Genomic DNA, 13,083 nt, shown 5'->3' on the forward strand with positions numbered 1-13,083 from the left:
TGATTCCTATGGGAAACATTGTTTCATCTTACGAACTTTTCACCTTACGAACCTCCTCCTGGCACCAATTAAGTTCGTATGATGAGGTACCACTGTACATGTCATGTCCCCCCTTTCCCTTCTGTCCTCCAGATTGAGTTCATGAAGTCTTTCCTGATAAGTTTTATGCTTCAGACCTTCCACCATTTTTGTAGCCCGTCTTTGGACCCGTTCAGTTTTATCAATGTCTTTTTTTAGGTGAGGTCTCCAGAACTGAACACAGTATTCCAAATGTGGTCTTACCAGTGCTCTATACAGTTAATGAAATAGTGATATAGGAATATAGAAAATATAGTGATACATAAATATGGAAAAAGATATGTTATTTGTTAGGTTAGGTTTTGTATGTCAATGCTATGTGGAGTTTAATGTATGTTTGAATTGTATATACAATGGTACCTCTACCTAAGAACACCTGTACTTACAAACTTTTCTAGATAAGAACCTGATGTTCAAGATTTTTTTTGCCTCTTCTCAAGAACCATTTTCCATTTACAAACCCTACCCTCCAAAACTGTAACCAGAAAAGGCAGAGAGAAGCCTCTGTGGGGCCTCTCGAGGAATCTCCTGGGAGGAAACAGGACCAGAAAAGGTGGGGAGAAGCCTCTGTGGGGCCTCTCGAGGAATCTCCTGGGAGGAAACAGGACCAGAAAAGGTGGGGAGAAGCCTCTGTGGGGCCTCTCGAGGAATCTCCTGGGAGGAAACAGGGCCTCCACCCTCCCTGTGGTTCCCCCAATCGCACACATTATTTGATTTTACATTGATTCCTATGGGAAAAATGGCTTCTTCTTAAAAATATTTCTAGTTAAGAACCTATTGATGGAACGAATTAAGTTCCTAAGTAGAGGTACCACTGTCTGTATATTTTGTGTATAAATGTTGTTTTTAAAAACTACTCAATAAAAATTATTTTTTAAACAACCCAAAAAGTAAAGAACATTCTTGCCACTAGAGGGCACCAGATCACTTTGAAATGTACAGTATAACAGTATTTTTTTTTTCTCTTTCCTTCTGGCAGGCCTAAGATATTTAACTAACCTGAAATGTGAGGTATTTTAATCATTATTTACGGAGAAACCTTACAGAGAAACATCCTTGTTATGTTCAGCTTTGGGCAGCTGGCCTCTCGGAAAGAGAAAGAATGAGGATTCAGAAGTTGAGACTGGCAAACATTTTGAATGATGCAAAAGCATTAAAAACATGGGCAGTTTTGAAAATTAATTTGATTCAAAAATGGACACATTCCCGATAGTCCATCATGGGCTGGCCTGCAAAAGAATCCACAATTGCTTCCTTTCTTAAAATCAGTGTTAACATACCATATGTTTTGGAGTATAAGACGCAGCTTCCCCTCCCCTAAAAGAGGGTGGAAATGTTGGTGGGTCTTATAGAAACATAGAAACATAGAAGTTTGATGGCAGAAAAAGACCTCATGGTCCATCTAGTCTGCCCTTATACTATTTTCTGTATTTTATCTTAGGATGGATATATGTTTATCCCAGGCATGTTTAAATTCAGTTACTGTGGATTTATCTACCACGTCTGCTGGAAGTTTGTTCCAAGGATCTACTACTCTTTCAGTAAAATAATATTTTCTCATGTTGCTTTTGATCTTTCCCCCAACTAACTTCAGATTGTGTCCCCTTGTTCTTGTGTTCACTTTCCTATTAAAAACACTTCCCTCCTGGACCTTATTTAACCCTTTAACATATTTAAATGTTTTGATCATGTCCCCTCTTTTCCTTCTGTCCTCCAGAGTATACAGATTGAATTAATTAAGTCTTTCCTGATACGTTTTATGCTTAAGACCTTTCACCATTGTTGTAGCCCGTCTTTGGACCCGTTCAATTTTGTCAATATCTTTTTGTAGTTGAGGTCTCCAGAACTGAACACAGTATTCCAAATGTGGTCTCACCAGCATTCTATATAGCGAGATCATAATCATAATTATACATCCAAAGCAGCCATTTTTGCTGTCAAAAAGCCCCTGCAGAGAGCTCTTGGGTGTTGGAAGACGGCAAAAATATCCCTGTTTTTGCAAAAAATGGGCCATTTCCCCCCATTTCTTCACAAAAATGGGATGGGCTAAGGGTCTGGGGAGCCTACAGAGAGATCCTGGGGACTGTGAGAAGGCAAAAATGCCACAATTTTTGTGAAAAAAAGGGGGTGGGGGGTGGCACGATCGAAACATTTAAATATGTGAAAGGGTTAAATAAGGTTCAGGAGGGAAGTGTTTTTATAGGAAAGTGAACACAAGAACAAGGGGACACAATCTGAGGTTGGTTGGGGGAAAGATCAGAAGCAACGTGAGAAAATATTATTTTACTGAAAGAGTAGTAGATGCTTGGAACAATCTTCCAGCAGACGTGGTTGGTAAATCCACAGTAACTGAATCTAAACATGCCTGGAATAAACATATATCCATCCTAAGATAAAATACAGGAAGTAGTACAAGGGCAGACTAGATGGACCATGAGGTCTTTTTCTGCCATCAGTCTTCTATGTTTCTATGTTTCTATCAGGGGGCAGGGTGGTTGTGGCCTGACCAGCTTGATGTCACTCTTGTTGGCAGTCCGAGTGCTCTGCCAGTGAAAATGGACTCTTGAGCTTTTTGGCTGAGATGGCCTCTTGCAAGAGCTCAGGGTGAAGGGCTATACACACAGCCCTCCGGAGCTCCATTTTCAATGGCAGAGGCACCATGGGCTTTGTGTTAGTACATGGTACTCACCTGTTTTGGGGTTGCTATGTAGTAAACTACCAATGGTAGTCTGTGACTGTAAAGGTGTAATGTGTCTTTAAGAGCTTTGAGTGATTTGGCCACAAGTGGGCGCCAGTACTGTTCCCTGTGGGGGGAGTTATCTTTGAGAGTAGCTCTGTGAAGTTCATACTCTGTGGTGGATATCTGTATATATTTGCAAATAATACTTTGTTAAGTACTAAGTCTGTGTCATTTACTGGCTGGCCCACATACCGTGTTTCTCCGAAAATAAGACACTGTTGTTAGCCGCGCCAAGTCTGCGGAGAGGGGCGGCATACAAATCCAATAAATAAATAAATAAATAAATAAATAAATAAATAAATAAATAAATAAATAAATAAATAAATAAATAAATAAATAAATAAATAAATAAATAAATAAATAAATAAATAAATAAATAAATAAATAAATAAATAAATAAATAAATAAATAAATAAATAAATAAATAAATAAATAAATAAATAAATAAATAAATAAATAAATAAATAAATAAATAACAAACAAACAAACAAACAAACAAACAAACAAACAAACAATTTTTTGCTCCAAAAATTGTGTTCTGTCTTATTTTCGGGGGGTGTCTTATATTTCTCAAATAAGACAAATTCACAGGCAGAAAAGCTGACACCCCCAAAGAAAGTGTACCGTACGGTACACTGATTACAGTACGGTACCTGTCAGTATGGCGCCCACACACACAAACGACGGCACTTATATGGTACAACAGTATACTCCTGCTATTGCAGCTTCTGGCCACCAGAGGAACTTACAGTCTACGCACTGTAGTGGAGACTGTAATGGTGGTGAGACAGCAGCAGACTGTGTCTACTGTACTGGGCGGTACAAAGCGATGGAAGGGGCCAGCAGGGGACGCCACATTATTACGGTACCGCTATGAACAGCTTTGAATGTGTTTTTCCACCGTACGAAGACTATGCCTTATTTTCGGGGGGTGCCTTATATTAGCAAATTCTGCAAAACCTCTGACATGCCTTACTTTCGGGGTATGTCTTATTTTCGGGAAAACAGGGTATCTACAACACTGCTATAACTCTGCTGTGTGTATGTCGAAGGTCTCGCACAGGGCTGCACTGAGACATACTAACACTTTGCCGTTCCCAGGGCGGCCATGCAGGTCAGATCTAAGTACAGTGTTCCCTCAATTTTCATGGGGGATGTGTTCCGAGACCACCCGCGAAAGTCGAATTTCCACGAAGTAGAGATGCGAATGTAAATACACCATTTTTGGCTATGGACAGTATCACAAGTCATCTTTAAACCCCTAAATTACCATTTCCCATTCCCTTAACAACCATTTACTCACCATTATTACTGGTACTCACCATTGAATAAGACACTTATTGATCCTTATATATTTTTGTGATAACAATGCTGATTGCCCGAGATTTTGGCCAATCAGCAATGGCAGACGAAAGTTTGGGGATGACGTACGACGTCATTGAGCGGGAAAAACCGTGGTATAGAAAAAAAACGTGAAGTATTTTTTAATTAATATTTTTTTAAAAAACGTGGTATAGGCTATTAGTGAAGTTCAAACCCGCGAAAATTGAGGGAACACTGTACCCCATGGGCTGCTTTCTAGCTGGGCTTTTCAAAGATATTTCTTTGTAAGCAACTACTGTAAAGAGATTTAATAGTCCTGGGTAACCCAGACTTCGGTAACAGCTGTTCCTTGGGTATTTGTATTTTCTACCAAGAACAAGAAGCTATGCTTTAACATGCCACAACTCTTTCGCAACTCTTCTCTTTTAACTTCTTGCCGCTGGGATTCGTGCGGCAGAAGGCGGTCTCGGAGATATTCTGGTCAGATGCCATATAGGGCTTTATAGGTCATGACCAACACTTTGAATTGTAACCGGAAATTGATCGGCAGCCAGTGCAGGAGTGTTGATGAGACATGGGCATATCTGGGGAAGCCCATGATTGCTCTCGCGGCCACATTCTGCACGATCTGAAGTTTCCGAACACTCTTCAAAGGTAGCCCCATGTAGAGACAATTGCAGTAGTCGAACCTCGAGGTGATGAGGGCATGAGTGACTGTGAGCAATGACTTCTGGTCCAAATAGGGCTGCAACTGGTGCACCAGGTGAACCTGGGCCAACACCCTCCTTTTAAATGCACAAAATAGAACATCAAAGCCCTAGTAATAATATTTTCTGAGGGGGAAAACACCCACACCCACACCGAGGCATATCAAGATAAGGCTGAAGAAAATTGTATAGCTCTAAGTTGCAAATTACAACAAAAAAAGTCCAATGGTCCAGAAGATTCCTGGAGTGGGAGGTGATGGCATAGCATTGCTGGAGTTGTAAGTAGACATATTAATGGAACATTTACGTTCTCTTTTCAGATATGGGATTGACTTTCATTTTTGTGTATAGTAAACTGTGTCTGTTTACTGTCTAAGGCTCGGTGTATATATTTTTGCGACAATTATGTTTTGAAAAGCAAAAAGTTCTGCTTTCAACACTGGGCAGCCAGTCACAAAATTTCACCAGTGTTGTGGGAGGTTTTGATGGTTATCCAAAGGGCTTAGAGAATGTCTCTCGACTTTGGCATCTTTAATATACAGTATATGGGTTTCAAATCCACATGCTGCCTGGGGGAATTCTGGGAATTAAAGTTTTTCTTTCTTTTTCTTTCTTTCTTTCTTTCTTTCTTTCTTTCTTCCTTCTTTCCTTCCTTCCTTCCTTTCATCTGTCCTCACTCCCTCCCCTTTCTTTCTTTGTTTCTTTGTTTCTTTCGTTCTTTCTTTCTTTTCTTCCTTCCTTCCTTCTTTCTTTCTTTCTTTCTTCTTTCCTTCCTTCCCTCCCTCCCACCCTCCCTCCCCTTCCTTCCTTCCTTCCACCCATCCTCCCTCCCTCCCCTTTCTTTCTTTCTTTCTTTTTTCCTTCCTTCCTTCCATCTGTTCTCCCTCCCTCCCTCCCCTTTCTTTCTTTGTTTCTTTCTTTGTTTCTTTTTCTTCTTTCCTTCCTTCCCTCCTCCCTCCCTCCTTCCCTCTCTTCCGTTCCTTTCCTTCCTTCCCTCCCTTCCCCTTCCTTCCTTTTTCCTTCCTTCCTTCCCTCCCTTCCCCTCCCTCACTTACTTTTCTTCCCTTCTTCCCTTCCCTTCCTTCCTTCCTTCCTTCCTTCCTTTCCTTTCTTTCTTCCATTCTTCCTTCCCCTTCTTTCATTTCCTTCTTTCTTTTCCTTCTTCCTTTCCTTCCCTCCCTCCCTCCCTCCCTTCCCATATTGCTTTCCTTCCCTCCAGGTTGACTTCACCTTTATACAGCTGCCTCCAAGGCTCAGGTGGGGTGAGACATCACCTGGAGGGACTGCAATAGAAGAGTGACCAGATTGGAGAGGATAAGCCGTCCTTCCTGCTCTCTTGAGGCATCTGGTTTGCATCTTCAGTTTCCAAATTTGAAAAGCATCTTTCACGTCAACTGTGATTCATACCTCCCTCTCGGAGACTTGTCTGTTGAGCAAAGCAAGGGCTGTGATGGATTTCTTTCCATTTTTTTTAAAATGCAGATAACTGAAACAAATATGCTGGCTGTAATCTTTCAGTACATCTTGCCCCAAACTATGCCTGTTCTTTAAGGTTATAGAGAACAGCGGATCATTGCTTGAAGTCATTCAAACAGCAAGTAGGGAAATTAGATGCAAATATAAGCAAATCAAGTCTAACATTTAGGTGAGACCTGAAAAGGTAAATAGTTTGACTTGTTCTGATTGTAGGGAATGTTTGTGTGAACTTTGTAACTGATGACCTTGGGGGACACAGAGTTCAAGCAAAACAGTGCAGTAGCAATAGGTGTTAGTGACATACAGTGGTCCCTCTATTTAAGAACGCCTCTACTTAAGAACTTTTCTAGATAAGAACTGGGTGGTGTTCAAGATTTTTTTTGCCTCTTCTCAAGAACCATTTTCTACTTAAGAACCCGAGCCCGGAAAATTTTTCCAGGAAATCTGAAGTTAGTTGGGGGAAAGATCAAAAGCAACATGAGAAAATATTATTTTACTGAAAGAGTAGTAGATCCTTGGAACAAACTTCCAGCAGACGTGGTTGGTAAATCCACAGTAACTGAATTTAAACATGCCTGGGATAAACATATATCCATTGTAAGATAAAATACAGGAAATAGTATAAGGGCAGACTAGATGGATCATGAGGTCTTTTTCTGCCGCCAGTCTTCTGTTATGTTTCGATGTTTCTAAATTTGAGAGCGGCACGAAGGCCCAGCCAGTTTCCTGCCATTCCCCCTGGGTTTCTCTCTCTAGCGCAGTGTACAGGAGGCAGCCTTGCGGCGGGTGTATGGGAGGCACGTGCTCCCCCTCACCACCTCAGAGTCCCTCTTTTTTTTTAAGCCTTAAAGTTTTGGATATTTTTGATTCCCCTCACCTCACCTTCTTCCGTCGGCAGCAACTGTCCTCCTCCTCTTCTTCTTCCTCCTCCTCCCACCCAAATTCAAAGCTTTTATTTCTTTCTTGATGGGTTTGCAAGCATTATTTGCTTTTAGATTGATTCCTATGGGAAAAATTGCTTCTACTTAAGAACGTTGCTACTTAAGAACCTGATCACAGAACGAATTAAGTTCTTAAGTAGAAGGACCACTGTATTTTGATTTCTCCTTCCTAATAAGAGAAATTCTAGAAGTTTAGAGTTCATTCTAAGATAGCCCTGCTTATTTTCTACTCTTGCTTGCTGAACAGGGCTGTTCCATCTGTCCATCCTTGGTTCTGGCGGGGAAAATATTAACACCCGCAGAACGCAACCTTGATATCCTCCTAGAGCGGTGATGGTGAACCTATGACACAGGTGCCACAGGTGGCACGCGGAGCCATATCTGCTAGCATGCAACCCGTTACCCTAGCTCAGCTCCACTATGCCTGTGTGTGCTGGCCAGCTGATTTTTGGCTTGCACGGAGGCTCTGGGAGGGTGTTTTTGGCTTCCAGAGAGCTTTAGGGGGAATGAAGAGGGCGTTTTTACCCTCCAGGGAAGCCTTTGGAGCCCGGGAAGGGTGAAACACAAACCTATTGGGCCCACCAGAAGAAGGGAAACAGGCAGTTTCCAGCCTCCACAGGGCCTCGTGGGGGGATTGTTTTCACCCTCCCCAAGCATTGAATTATAGCTGTGGGCACTCACACATGTGCGATAGCGTGCACACATTCTCTTTCGGTACCCGAGGAAAAAAGGGTTTGCCATCACTGTCCTAGACCCAAAGCTGGAACAACATCTTTCAGCTATGGCTAGGGGAACTTTTGCACAGGTTCAACTAGTGCACCAGTTCAGAACATAAGAACATAGAAAGAGAGCCATGCTGAATCACGCCAAAGCCCATTGAGTCCCGCATTCTGTGTCACACAGTGCCCCACCAATTGTCCGTGGAGATCTTGAGCAGAAAGAGAAGGCAAAACCCTCCCTTTCCTCTGACTCCCAACAAATGGTACCCAAGGGAATCCTGCCTGCCTCAACCAACATAGAGGTGGCATATGGACATCCGTTTCAATAACCACCGATACACTTGGCATCCATGAATCTATCTAATCCTGCCTTGAAGCTATGGATAGATACAGCTCCACCATGCATGAGTGTGCCGGCCAGCTGATTTTTGGCTCACACAGAGGCTCTGGGAGGCATTTTTGGATTCCAGAGAGCTTCAGGGAGGATGGGGGAGGGCTTTTTTACCCTCCCCCAGCTTCAGGGAAGCCTTTGGAGTCTGGGGAGGATGAAACACGAGCCTACTGGGCCCACTAGGAAGATGGGAAACAGGCAGTTTCTGGCCTCCACAGGGCCTAGGGGGGGATTGTTTTCACCCTCCCCAAGCATTGAATTATAGCTGGCTAATCCTGCGTGCATGCGCGATAGCACATGCTCTTTCAGCACCTGGGGAAAAAAAGGTGTGCCATCAACTGTCCTAGACCCTCAGCTGAGATTGGAACATCTTTCAGCTGTGGCTAGGGGGACTTTTGCATAGGTTTGCCTAGTGCACCATTTGGGGCCCTATTTGGATCAAGAGTCTCTTCTCGCAGTCACTCACGCCCTTATCACCTCTCGGCTCAATTATTGCAATGCGTTCTACATGGGGCTACCCTTAGAAAGTGTTTGGAGACTACAATTAGTCCAGAATGCAGCTGTTGTGGGTGTGCCTAGATACACCCACATCACACCAACACTCCGCCAGCTGCACTGGCTTCCAATCAGTCTCCGGATGCAATTTTAGGTGTTGGTTATCACCTATAAAGCCCTTCATGGCTTAGGGCCAGACTATTTACAGGACCGCTTCTGCCACTTACTTCCCAGCAACCAATTAGGACCCACAGAGTTAGCCTCCTCCGGGTCCTGTCGACTAGACCAGGGGTAGGCAAAGGTGGCTCTTCTATGACATGTGGACTTCAACTCCCAGAATTCCTGAGCCAATCAAGCTAGCTCAAGAATTCTGGGAGTTGAAGTCCACATGTCACAGAAGAGCCAACTTTGCCTACCCCTACCGCCAACTGACTAAATAATGTCAGTTGGCGGGGATGCATGGGAGGGCCTTCTCTACGGGGGCACCAGCTCTCTGGAACCAACTGCCCCCAGAGGTGCATATATGAGAGAGAGAGAGACTCATTGCATGCAAGGCAAGATACTTCAAGCTGTGATTTGTCATAATTGTGATGACTATGGGGTACAGTTCATGAAAACCCTACCATCTCAGAAAATTAGAATATTACATATGATCAATAAAACAAGGATTGTACATAGAACAATATCAGATCTCTGAAAAGTATAAGCATGCATATGTACTCAGTACTTTGGGCCTCTCTTGCAGCAATTTATTTATTTATTTTATTTATTTATTATTTAGATTTGTATGCCGCGCCTCGATGCAGCGTAGCATGGATACTATGAGCCTGTGGCACTGCTAAGATGTTATGGAAGACAAGGAGGCTTCAATAGCAGCCTTCAGCTCTTCTGCATTATTCGGTCTCATGTCTCTCATCTTCCTCTTAGCAATGCTCCATAGATTCTCTATGGGGTTCAGATCAGGCAAGTTTGCCAAGTCCTGCTGGAAAATTTAAGTTACCATTTCCATATAGCTCGTATGTGGATGGAAGCATGGAGTGCTCCAAAATCTCTCAGTATAGAGCTGTGTTGACCCTGGACTTAATGAAGCACAGTGGACCAACACCAGCAGATGACATGGCTCCCCAAATCAACACAGATTGTGAAAAATTTACACTGAGCCTCAAGCAGCTTGCAGTGTGTGCCTCTCCATTCTTCTTCCACACTCTGGTTCCTTGGTTTCTGTTCTATTGGGCTCTCTGGTAGACTTCTCCCAGTAATTCACAGGTACAAATTTCAGACACACACACGTTTGAAAATTCAAAACAATGTTCTTTATAATGAAAAGTCACTTGAACTAAGCCCTCTTTTGGTATAGCAAAGAGCACTCCTCTCCAAACAAACTGGTAATTTGTACAAGTCCCTTATTAGTTCTGTGATACTTAGCTTGCAGCTGTGAGGTAATTCACAGTCATTCTTCTTTCACAAAGTGAAACATACTTTGCTCTGGTTTAGTTTCAAAGCGGGGGGAAATCAGCACACAAAAGGTCAAAGTCAGTAAAGCAGGCACGAAACACAACGATCAGATAATCCTCCACAATGGCCAAACCCACAGGCTGCTCTTTATAGCAGCCTCACTAATTACCACAGCCCCACCCAACCACAGGTGGCCTCATTTTCTTTGATAACAATCTCTCAGTTGTTGTTGCCTATGCATCGCTCTCCGCATGCGTGGCTGTATCATTAACTCTTGTTCTGAATCCAAGGAGGAGCTAGATAATTGATCTCCTTCTGAGCTGTCTGCCACACTCTCCTCCTCCCTGTCACTCATGTTTTCTTGCTCAGAGGAGCCTTCATCATCAGATTCCACCGGGGGCAAAACAGGCCTGCAGCATGTGGATGTCTCCCCCACATCCACAGTCCTTGGGGCAGGAGCTGGGCCAGAGCTAACCACAACAGTTTCCAGATGAGTTGCAAAAGTTTCCACAGTGTAAATGGATTTATATCTTATCCACTACACCTGGAGTTTGAGCTTTCCCTCTGAGGGTCCTATTTATACCAGTATAAATGTATGTTTGTGGCATTTGAGAAAGTTGCACCCCTGGTTATGCTTCACATTGTGGCTTGGCCAGCCTATTATTCCTTTACTTTCAGCCCTGCCCCCTTCATTCATTCCAGGCAGTTAGCTAGGATAAGGAAATCGAAAGCTAACAAATTAAAAACAGCACAGAAAACGACAGCTTTTCATTAAGAAAAGAAACTCTAACTTACAGTGACTCGCCTGCCTCCTAAATCTGCTTGGATAAAAAAAATGCAAAATGGAAATATTGTGGGTATCTCGCTCTGGAACTTTCAATCTTATAGAAGTCCACGCTGAAATAGGTTCCACAAATTGAATGGGATTTACTCCCAAGGAAGTTTCCACTGGATCACAGTTGGAGAGACTTCTATGCCAGTTTGATCTAGTGCAGTGGTTCTCAACCTGGGGATCGGGATTCCTTTGGCAGTCGAACGATCGTGTCACAGGGGTCGCCTAAGACCATGGGAAAAGACAAATTTCCCATGGTGTTAAGAACTCAGTTTCTAACACATTGGCTGTAAATTTTGTGCATTTTAGCTCATCTTTTAGGCGGGAGATGCCAATGATATAACATTTTATATTGGTTTTCTTTGTATGTTGTGGATTTTGTTAATTTAATATTTCTCTTCCAAATTTGTTCCCAATCCTCTCTCTATATATTATGGCCAAAGATTTTTGCCCAAGCAATCATTGTACCTTTGTAATAAGACACAAGGCACCTTCTTTCATCTATGGTAGTTATGTCCAGAGACAAAAAAATACTGGAAAAAAGTAAATAATTGGTTATGTCAAATAACAAACATAAAAATAGAATATACACCAGAATTTTTTCTATTGGGCATTATGAGAGCATCTTACTCTAAAAATGTAAAATATTTAATCTTGCATATAACAAGAGTGGCAAGGATTGTATTCGCACAGAATTGGAAAAACTCACAAATACCTGAAGACAACGAGATCATCAAGAAAATATACGATTGCGGAGAGATGGACAAATTGACAATGAAATTAAATAATCAAAAAGATTCTGACTACTATGAAATCTGGGCAAAATGGTACCAATGGACAAAAAAGAAAAAGAAACTTAAACTAAACACCGAAATAAAACATTAAGAGATTTAAAGAATAATTGAAAGACAATGTTGATAGAAATGTATACATGATGCTGATTTACCTGTAAATATGAGAATGTATTGCTTTTAAAATGGGAAAAAAAGTTTAATAAAGTTTAATAAAAGTTTAAAATGGGGAAAAAAGTTTAATAAATTAATTTATTAATTTAATTTTTTTAATTAATTAAAAAAAAGAAATAAAGTTTCTATTCTGGTGCCTTGGAATATATTTTTACAATCCGACCAATCAGGCGTTTACAGTGGGGGTGTCCCTCTGACCTTCCTGCCAATCAGCTTAAAGCTCTGTTGGGAGAATTGGCACTAGACTTATGGTTGGGGGTCACCACAACATGAGGAACTGTATTGAGGGGCCGTGGCATTAAAAAGGTTGAGGACCACTGGTCTAGAGGTTAAGACACTGGGCGAGAAAGCAAGAGACTATTAAAAACACTTTCCTCCTGAACTTTATTTAACCCTTTAACATATTTAAATGTTTCAATCATGTCCCCCCTTTTCCTTCTGTCCTCCAGACTATACAGATTAATGAACTCAATCTGTATAGTCTGGAAGACAGAAGGGAAAGGGGGGAGGGCATGATCAAAACATTTAAATATGTTAAAGGGTTAAATAAGATTCAGGAGGGAAGTGCTTTTAATAGGAAAGTGAATACAAGAACAAGGGGGCTCAATCTGAGGTTAGTTGGTGGAAAGATCAGAAGCAACGTGAGAAAATATTATTTTACTGAAAGAGTAGTAGATGCTTGGAACAAACTTCCAGCAGACGTGGTTGGTAAATCCACAGTAACTGAATTTATACATGCCTGGGATAAACATATATCCATCCTAAGATAAAATGCAGGAAATAGTATAAGGGCAGACTAGATGGACCATGAGGTCTTTTTCTGCCGTCGATCTTCTATGAGACTATAATTCTGCCTTAGCCATGAAAGCCAGCTGGGTGATCTTAGGCCAATCTCCCCCTCTATCCCTCTCCCTATTTCTCCCTCTCTCCCTCTTTCTTTCCTCTCAACCCATGATGGGGC

This window comes from Erythrolamprus reginae, chromosome 3, assembly GCF_031021105.1.
Source record: "Erythrolamprus reginae isolate rEryReg1 chromosome 3, rEryReg1.hap1, whole genome shotgun sequence".
Taxonomy (NCBI): domain Eukaryota; kingdom Metazoa; phylum Chordata; class Lepidosauria; order Squamata; family Dipsadidae; genus Erythrolamprus; species Erythrolamprus reginae.